Source organism: Triticum dicoccoides, chromosome 4A, assembly GCF_002162155.2.
Source record: "Triticum dicoccoides isolate Atlit2015 ecotype Zavitan chromosome 4A, WEW_v2.0, whole genome shotgun sequence".
NCBI classification, from domain to species: Eukaryota; Viridiplantae; Streptophyta; class Magnoliopsida; order Poales; family Poaceae; genus Triticum; species Triticum dicoccoides.
The window spans coordinates 604,032,749-604,043,239 of NC_041386.1; the positions used below are offsets into that span (position 1 = coordinate 604,032,749).

The following is a 10,491-nucleotide window of genomic DNA, read 5'->3' on the forward strand; positions in this document are numbered from 1 at the left end:
TTTTGCTTTTTTCTATTCACTTCCGTGGGGTTCTAAATTGAGTGGTTCAGAGGTGTCAAGTAGAGAGGTTAGATCTTCTCTTCCTTCTCATACTGCGAGTAATATCTCTACTACACTTTCCACTTTATGTTGATCAGTTTGAGCATGAGCAGCTCGTTCAGGAGCAGCCGCCCGTGGAACTCTTCTGGCCCAGCCAGAGGGGCTGTAGAGGAGAGTTTTGACTGCGGGAGAGGCAGGTCCAGGTAACGGGGAGAATCCGCTAGGCTGAGGTTGAGAGTCAGGACCTTAAAGCTGATTATGGTGAATCCGGTGATAAGACTGGCAAAGCTTCTTTGCTCTAGGTAGAGGCAGCTGTGCTTTTCATTTTCTTTGATCTTTCCGCGAGGGCCTCTGCTTTCCTCGAACGATGACTGAGGAAACACATCCAACCTCGAATGCTGAGACAAGACCGGGCACACTTCTATAATATAATTAAAGGGCCTTTGGCTACTCAATTTATTTTCTTTTGCTGCTTCTCTATTCTACATAGACCCGGCAATCTCCCTCCGACAAAAGCATACTTTTTGAGTACTCTAAAGAAATATAGCCCCCATTTGCACCCGAATTCAGCTTCTTTCGAACTAGCAAATGCACTTTCAGAGCCAACAACGGATCGGCTTGGCCCATTCCCCATCTGGGGAAGAAAGAGTACCTAGATCTGCACCGGAATCACGTCCGATCTTGTTTCTTGATTGAGTAAAAAAGGGATATATGAAGTTAGTTCTCTTCCTCTGTGCATCTCCCTTATGGGTAAATCCCCACCTCAACTCCCCGTTTCTGGCATGCTATAGTTCTTTTAGTCTCTCGACGACGGGAATGGGAGATGACCGGTAAGCCAGATGCTTCGCGAACCACCGGTACATTTCGTTGCACTTAAATCACCCTCGTTAACATGGTGGTTAACCGTATTCTGAAAGACGGAAAAAAATCATTGGCTTATCAAATTCTCTATCGAGCCGTGAAAAAGATTCAACAAAAGACAGAAACAAATCCACTATTGGTTTTACGTCAAGCAATACGTAGAGTAACTGCTGCACATTTTATCAAGATCAACCTGTGGGAATAGCCGTCCCTTCCTTACCAAAGAAAGAAAAAAGGAATGACGCGGTCTGGTTTACAAGTAAGAAAGAAATAGGATAAGGGTAAAGGTGACGTTTTAGCTCTTCGTTCCGCTCTTGGTCGGAAAGGTCATTGGGTCGCCTTTGGAAGCTAAAGCGAAAGTTGTAGAAAGCCGGGAGAAAAAGCGAAAGCTTGCTCGAAACGGCCTATACCCTTCATTAAGTAAGTGCCTGCGGTGAGACCCACAACAAACGAAGGGGGTGGAGGGAGACCGAAGAAGGAACAATTGTCTTGAAAGGAGCCATATAATGAACAGGACTATTTCTCCTTTTGGCCATAGCCATAGAAGAAGCTTCTCCTCCGGAGCGGGGGGACCGCCTGACAATTACAAAGAAACCTTTAAAATGTGGATTTAGTGCTCAGAATATAAGGATTTCCCTGGCTTAAAATGCAAGATAGACAGACTTCTTGCATTCCTTGAGGCTTGACTTGACTATTGACCATTCCATCCCTACCGAGCCGCCTCTTCGAAGTATTTACCTCTGCCTTTCTTTTTTGAGAACATACCCTTCAAATCAAAAAGAAAAAAAGAAAGAAAAGTTCCTCGTCTGTGATTTAATCGGCCCTAAGGGAGTTTACTCGACCCATTCTCCAGTCTCCCGCACTGCTCAAGTGTGCGACTCCGTATGAGGACCTCCTTCCCTTTTGCTCTGCCCACTCTCCGTTCACACGGTTATCAAAGCGGAGGAAGGGCGGGCAGCAGGTACCACGAGCCCTCTGTCCCACACATCTATCAATAAGCCCAATCGGATCTCTACATGCCGGGAAGAGCGGACAGAAAGAGGAGACCTTTGCTCTATCTCCTTCTTCCTCTTCCCGGGGCCCCGGAGGGGTTCTTTGGCAAGCCCTATTAAAGAAGCTAAGTGACTTTCGTCACTCAAGTAGTGAGTTTGAGAGGGGGTTATAACGGGTCCGGTATCAGCAACACCAGCCAATCGTGTTGGTACGGTGGGTTCCCCATACCCACTATTCGGAAAAAAAGCTTGCCATAGCAGCTCAAACCTCCGATCGGGAAACTATTCTCTCTTTTTTTCTCAAATGACCTATTTGACATAACCGATGTTGATTACAGATTTTTCCTGGGTCAGGGAGCCTGTTATGAGTTGGCTTTGGGACAAGCCCTGTTTCTTTAGACGAATCTGCCCTAAGACCCTTCCTTCCCTTTGCAAGTGCTTGCTATCCCTACCACGGCTGACACATTATCTCCCACAAAGACCAACGACCCATCCCGAAGAGAAGTTGACTAACGGGGATGTCTCGAGAAGAAATTCCAGAATTGGTAGCCTCCCAAATCAAACATACATTGACTGGGGTTGCCAACAAAAAGAGAGGAAAGAGGCCCTAGTGCCTATAACTTATGCTGGGTGCCAGGGAAGAAAAGAAAGGGAAAGCGGTTGGTAATGATTCTACTACGGTGCTGCAAATTCGCAAGCTGATCCTAAGTAATCGTTGTTGTTCATTGGATTCCTCCGGAATTACTTCGTTAGGGGCCGGCTAATCGTACGCAGCAGGAGCAAGGGAACTCCCCTGGTTCAGGAAGGCACATGAGTCCGAACGCTATTATGAATGTGCGACCGACACTACACTACGTAGGTACCTGTGCATGCAGGTGAGGCGTCGGTCGGTCCTAGAAACGGTGGCAGCTAGCGAGGAGTTAACGACCGGACGTGCTGCAACCTAGGGATCACCAGGCAGCTCTTTCGCTCTATAGGGATATCGAACCTCAGCCTAGCGGATTCTCCCCGTTACCTGGACCTGCCTCTCCCGCAGTCAAAACTCTCCTCTACAGCCCCTCTGGCTGGGCCACGGACGACATGGAAAAAATCCAGGTTTATGTACGACATGCTCTTTCCTTCCTTCATTCGGTGACGCACAGAGGTGGCAGAGTCTTGTTCCTGGAGTCGCTCACAACTTTTGGGAGCACCGAGATCCTGAATAAGATGCTGCACGAATTGGCTGAGGTGTTGGGAGCCCCCAATAGAGAAGGATGATTAAAAAGAACAAAAGCACGAGGTAGGGGAGGTTCAGCCGTCAGATATCAGATCTCCCATCAATGGCACGCAGGAACCTTCATCAAGCTGCCCCACCAAAATCCTTCCAAAGATATTGACACTGCCTGATGCTCATGACCAACAATACTATGTAGGGATGACACTTGTTGAATGGTGATGCCTGGGCTGAATAAGCAGCTGCAAGGATTTATCCCAGAAAGTTGTTTTAATATTGACCCACTGACCGTGTGGTTTCTGAACCCATTGAGATGACCCAAGAATTTCGCTATTTCGATTTTGCTAGTCCTTGGGAACAGCGTAGCGACGGATAATTCCGAATCTACATAGGTCTAGTCCAGGGGACAAATCAATAGGAAATGCTATTTGCTTCTTAAGAAGAAGAACCTTTTTGAAATGAAAGAGTTTCCACGGGCGTCGGATATCATTTCTTCAAATAAGGAAGAAGTGTTATCGAAGGATTTCCTTCCATTCTTCCTAGTATGGAAGAAGTAAAGAAAAAGTACTGCGTCTCGATCTATACGAAAGGGCACTGGTTTTTTCTTTCGGTTTCATTGATAGCAGAAGAGTACGCTAGCTAGCGGAGCCTGAAAACGCTTGCTTGCGCCCCACCCCTACGGAAACTATTGCTTATGCTTGCTGCTCGCTCAGTGTCAGTAGAAGGGAAGAAAAGATGGTCACTCCTTTTAGGAACATGGCGAGCCTTACTTACGACTGTTGCACTTCACTCGCTGCTCGTTCATTCACTTGCTCATGAACTCGCTGCTTCGCCAGAAGCGACTAGTCGCCTCCTTTCCTCCGCCGAAAGATGCTTAGCCAGAAGCGACGAAGGAGGGGAGCTGGGGAAGGCCGACGATGGCAATGAGGGGGAAGCTGTCGTAGAAGCTTTGCCCCTTGCTTTACATAAATGGATTGTTATGAACTTACTAAATGACCTTATTTATTCTCCCGGAACGCTAGCAAATCTAATAGTTCCATCTGCTCTTCTTAACTTAAGAACGAAGGCCGCCATCCTTCTTATTCAGGAACCCTTTGTTTGAGGAGGGCGTATCCCCGGGAAGGGGAGAGTGGCGAGCGGTCAAAAGCGACAGACTGTAAATCTGTTGAAGGTTTTCTATGTAGGTTCGAATCCTGCCTCTCCCACTTGTTGTAGACTTAAGAGAAGAGAAAGTAGGCGGAAGCCTAGGAGGGCCAACCGAGCGAAGCTCTTTTTTTTTTGCCGTGCCGTGAAGTGCAATTTTCTCGTATGCGTTTTAGAGAGGTTGTCGAAAAAAGACGCGTTTTTCAAAGCATTACTCTTCCTGAGTGCGGGTTCGGTGATTCATGCCATGTCGGATGAGCAAGATATGCGGAAGATGGGGGGGCTTGCCTCCTCCTTTCCTTTGACGTCTTATTATTTGTTTTGTAACCGGCTTTTCACCGGCAGGTCAGTAGGCCTTTTAGAAGGCCAACAAATGAAAGTTCTCCGCGGGCGCTAGCGCTATCTTGTTCGCTTTTGTGCCGGCTTCTAGAAAAAGAGACGTGCCCTCTTCTCTATCTGTAGATTCAGGAGCAACATGCTGGTTCCTTTTGTCATAATACCTAACGGCTGTGGGCAGAATGAATGAAAAAGAAACTCGATTTCACTATGATATGACCACTGAACCCTTTGATGCAACATTTCTTGTTTCCAGAAGATCTCGGATGGTTTCTGAAGCTTCCATGATCTTGTAAAAGAAAGAAACCCCCAGTCACTATCTGAATGACTAAACAAATACCTGCTAACGAACCGAACCCCCACCAATAACTAAGATTGCTCGGGGTTGGATAATCTATCAAATGCTGGTTAAGTGTGGAGTATATAGGTTGTTTAAGAAGAGAGAATCGTTGGTTCCTTATAGTCATTTCTCTTTTCTATCGTTACAACTCCTCAGGATTAGCAAGATGTTCTGGTGTAAACTATAGAGAAATGGAATGAATGAAATGTATCTAAGAAGAAAGGAAGCCATGCTCCATCCTGTTTCTAAAAAGAACATCACGGTCAAACACAGTGATCGGTCCCGGTCAATGGGTAGAAAAGCCCGCCCTATAATCTGAAGTAGTCTTCGACTAGGTATATAAAATGGATAAAAAGAAAGAAGGGGAGGAGAGGAGATAGATGCATTTCACTAGGTCGAGATACAATGAATCGAATAAATAAGTCTTATGGATGAATGTTGAAGACGGACGATACAACCCTACTAAAAGTCACAAAGCTCACTTCGCTATCAGGCCTAGCAGCTGCTTCATATCTTTTGGGAAGAGAGAATAACTATAGATGCTCGATATGCATATTGATCAATCGATCTCCGCGTCCTGCCAGTTCGCTAAGTAGACTCACTCTACTGAGGGGCAGAAGAAGATCAAGCCGATAAGGGGAAGCGCTGAGAAAAATATCTCTCTTATCTAAATATAAGAGCACGCTTTATCTCTGGATCCGCTCTTCTGTTAGCATGAACACATGAATGAGATTCTTCTTATTCTTCCTAAATAGAACCCCCCACCCTCACCTTTCTTAGGACTATCAAGCCTTCTCGAATTAGGTCTATGGTAGAAGCTTTGAACGTAGACCCGGATACAAATCTTTCACTCAACTCTGGCGAAAGGAAAAGATTGTTGGTACGAAAGCCGCTATTACACCACTTGAGGGCTGAACCAACCTCATGCTCCATCAGATACAAGAAACAGCCCAACTCTGAGCTTATCGATCTGAAATGCACTTTTCAACCAATGCCTTAGCGAGAGAATGGAGGAGTAGACATTGTCCTTCAATCATGGTGCAATGAATATCGTAGATAGAGTGATTTCGGATCTATTCCATGCCGGAATTCGACCCGCTATTAATGTGGGTATTTCAGTTTCCAGAGTAGGATCCGCGGCTCAAATTAAAGCCATGAAACAAGTAGCTGGCAAATCCAAATTGGAACTAGCTCAATTCGCACCTCAGATTTGGGTTTAGCATTTACCTGTTTCCTTCCATCCAACCTGGGAAGGGATCCCTCCATGTGCTCTCTATGACACTTGGCCTGATTGTTACCACCGGTATCTCTCCTCGCATGCAGTGCGCCCGCGCTCCGCTCCTTCGACTGATTGTTCGCATCGGATCTCAGGTTCTCTATTGCACTCCCCGATTGGGGTTCTTTTCACTGCCGAATTAAAGACCTTAAACGGAAAGACACAGGAGGTGGCGAAAAACGAAAAAAGAGAAAGAGCTTACAAACTTCTCTGAACCCGGTAGCCAGCGGAGCCCAGGTACCGTTTCCCAGGGAAAAGAAAAGGGAACTTCACCTCTTCCTACTAATAAGATAAGGCAATCCAATCCTGATTCAAGATCATGTTGTCTCAAGCTCAGACATCTCGAACTCAGAAACTACCCTTCTATCCCACCCTGCTCCTCCGGCATCGGAAGCAGAACTACCTGACCGAAGGAGATAGACAGGAAGGGAAGACGGTCATACAAAGGCCGAATAAAGCTCTCTTGGGAACTCAGCAAGGGTCTTACCACCTTCTTGATTGACTATATTTGATGATCTTTTCTATGGGTAGAACTACTGTGAGCGGTCTAAACTTCGACCCTTCTTTCTTTCTTCATTTAAAAAAGGGGGAGCAAAGCCTGTTTTTTGCTCCCTCAATTGATAGATCAGGGCCAATGCATAGTAGCCTTCAAAGAGCACTCTTTGGCCTTGAGAAAAGCCCCTTTCTCATCAACATCTCGACTTCGCTCGTTGTTTGAGGTCAGTATAAAGGAGATCAGATCTGTCCCGGGAATCGAAGGATACAGAAATATGGAATCGAGTGTGCAGAGAAGATTGGATGTGAACACGGGCGGACATTGGCTATGTATGGGGCACTCACTAATCACTATTAGCAGGAAACAACTAGCAGAAAGAAAGATGAACGCACTTTCACTCCTTGCTCTTCAGCACGTACTCACACGAGGGACTCTCAAATCTCTAGCTCCGCTTCCTCGTCTTGCTTCTACTTTGCTTGTTTGCGCGAAGGCTTAGAGTCCTTTTCGCTAGGTCCAAATTCGTCAAAGCGAAAGATCTGATCAACAAATCTTCTCCGATTATATGGAAGCCGGGGACGCAAGCGAATTCATCGCAATAGCCACCAATCTGGCGAAGCGGTTTCGCCGCGCCGAGCTCGGTGAACCGGATTCTCCCGACCCCGATGCGCCTTTGGAAGAGCAGGAGGCTCATTCCACGGGATCCCCTGAAAGCACAAAAGCAAATGATGGGGCGAACGAGGCAGGCCCGTCTTCTTCGCGGAAGCGTAAAAGGTGGGATGATGATTCGGGGTCCGAAGATGATGATTCGGGGGTGTTCGGATAGTTGTGTTGATAGAGGGTTTTCTCCCGGGAGACATATCGATTACACACAAGAACCTAACTCTACTTCTTTTATCCTCCTTACTGCTCCTTATCTCATTTCTCCTTTTATTAGCACAGCACGTCTTATTCTTCAGTGTTGAGATAGAATGACTGTAGACCCTCTTCTCTCTTTTAGTTAGCCTTACTTATTCCAATTCCTAATCTATACCATAAAGCAAAGCCCTTTTTGCGCAAGGTTCTCTCCTACGTATACAATTCTCACTGAGAGGAAGTGATTTCCGGGAACTAGCAGACCAAGCCAATCAACAAGGAAAGCCTGTCAAGCAAGGAAGCCACCAAGCAAACCTTTAATAAGCATCTCTAGCGCAGTCACTTCTCTATAGAAAGAAAAAACCTGCAGTCAAGACTAGTCACATTAGTGAAACAAGTGATTCGCTGACATTCAATTCAAATAGAAAGAGTAGTCACAGCTGCGACAAGTTGCTCTAAGAGGAAGGAGTTGACTTACTTTCAATTCCTAATACAGCAAGAGCGGATTTTTTTCATGTAGCATTTCTACCCCTATCAGGAATATCGTATTTATCTCTTCTAATCTAGATCCCACTTCCCTCCACTTCTTGCCTCACGCCCGTCCTGACTCCACATTAACGACTGTCCTTCCACCCAATTCCCCGCTAGAAAAAGCACCAATTTCTGTACCGGTTCCGGAAGAGCGAAGAAAAAGGGGATGTTTTGTTAATGGGAACAAGGAACTGTTTATAGTTGTCGCGATATAAATAACTAGTTCAAATCGAACTCAAAAGCAACTAGGCAATCCAACTTCCATTGAAGCAGCTTCCCTGGAACTAGCTGCCATTGTATCGGTTGGTGCCATTTCTTCTCTTGGAGGCAGGGCAATAGATTAAGATTAGGCGGTAAGCGAAGGAACTGTAGGGCTTAGGGCTGCGGGTGAGCGCAACTTCAATAGGTCGAGGGGAGGAAGAGAAGAAAAAGCAACTATTTCACCTGGTGTCGTAATAACCACTGTTTTCGGGTTTGAAGGCATAAGCGCAGCAGAGATCTTCTTTCATTTAAGAAGAAGCCACCGTAAAGAAGAGGAAACAAGGCGTTTAAAGCTTTGCTCGGTCCTGCTTTGGACCTATGATCCACGGGTGATTAATCAGCATCTACAGCTTTCGCTTTGGGTCGGGAATTTGGAGAGATTGGCTCTATAGAAAGGGAAGCGAGTCTTTGAGGCTATCGGGTTCAGAGAAGTTTGTAAGCTCTTTCTCTTTTTTCGTTTTTCGCCACCTCCTGTGTCTTTCCGTTTAAGGTCTTTAATTCGGCATTAGCTTCGTTAGAGGGATCCGTACATCTCGATCGGAAAAGAATCAATAGAAGGAGAATCGGACGATATCTTTCTCGAAACAAACAAAAAGGAAAAGAAAGAGAAAACAGAAATCATGATCAACTAAGCCCTCTCGAGGGCTTGCTTAAGAATAAGAAAGAAGAATCTTATGGAAATAGCGGAGCAAGAGGGATTACCTTCCAGATTCTTTTGTGATACCCTCTGTGTCGCCTTCTCCTGGATGGTCAGCCCAGTGTCCTGAATCCTTGAGCTCTTCCTCATGGCTTTGACTGGTGACTTACATTTCATCTTGAAAAGGGCAAAGGGCTTGAGCTTGGCCTAATCACAGCAGCTGCTAGCATTTCATCGACCAACTTTTCAATGGCTGCCTTTTGATCGTGCGAGTATCTATACGGCCTGAGATTAATCGGCTCGGCTCCCTCCAGAAGAGGTAGGAATCTAGTGGCTGCTGCATCAAGCTCCATCCATGATTTTACACTCTAGAGGAGAGAACTGCTGTGAGCCAGCTTTGTAGCGACCTTTCTTATGCGGAAGCAAAACCTGTATTTCTATACGAGTTTCCTTCAGTTGCTTAGGGTGAGCAAGCCCATAATATTCCATTTATATTCTGTCTCCCTTTTCTGTTGGAGTTACATAGGAGTGGCCTGAGAGAAGGCAGTCTCTCTCGGGAAACATGGCCCAATTTCTCTTCTTTCTTTTCACTCATGTGGATCTAGCTTTCAACAGCGTAGAACACATTATGAGAGATGTTGAAGGGGGCTGGTTGCTCCGTTATATGCATGCTAATGGGGCAAGTATGAGATGTTTACAGGAAATCCATGGGAAAAACTACCACAGCTTTGTATTAAGCAAGCAGGATGTGAAATAGGTCATTTGAGAAAAAAAAGAGAGAATAGGACAATCTATATGTTTAACACAAGCGGTTAAGTCGATAGCTTTGAGAGAGGGAAAAAACCCTTCGGGATGGATCGGGAAAAGTGACCTCCGGCTCAGCCCACGACTTCCTTCCCTTCGCATAGCTCAGGTGACTCCCTTCCCCCTTTTTTCCCAGAATGAATTAGCCCGACACGACGAATCCTGCCCTCCTGTCTTTCTTTCTCATTGAATGAACCACTGCCTGGGCGGAGTACCTGATCATCATGACTGGAATTCCAGAGGATTCCTTGAGTACTCGTTACTTCGAGGTCAAATGGTGCGATGGTATTCATCCAAAATAGGAAACTGGTAGCGACTTGCATTTGATGGACTCTTCCTTCCTGTAGGAATAGGGGAATTCATTCTCGGAACTCTCCTCTAGAGAATGGCCTGGCTAAAGAGAGTGATAGATCCATCGTGTCGTGTGGAAACTAAAGCTAGGCGCCGCTATTCGTCCTCAGCCTTATTCTCATTCTGGGGAATAACAGTTAAAGCAATCGATCGGAGAAGCCCCCCCCCCCTAGTATTGAGAATGCAAAAGTGGATTCATTCCCCAGGCGTGTGTGTGTGCTTTCCACGGGCCTGATCTCGATTTCTTCTTAAGCTGTTATGTCCTCCGAAGTGAAGTGGATTGGTCGGAAGCTAGACTCCAACAGCATCGATACTCAAAGGCAAAGAAGACGAGGGAGAAATCGTAGGTGAAAACGTTG

General features: G+C 46.0%; 1 pseudogene; it reads right to left on the reverse strand.

Annotated features, from left to right (window-relative positions):
* Positions 1-9,127, reverse strand: part of LOC119283777 — a 38,248-nt pseudogene extending 29,121 nt beyond the window's left edge.
* Positions 9,128-10,491: the final 1,364 nt, after the last annotated feature.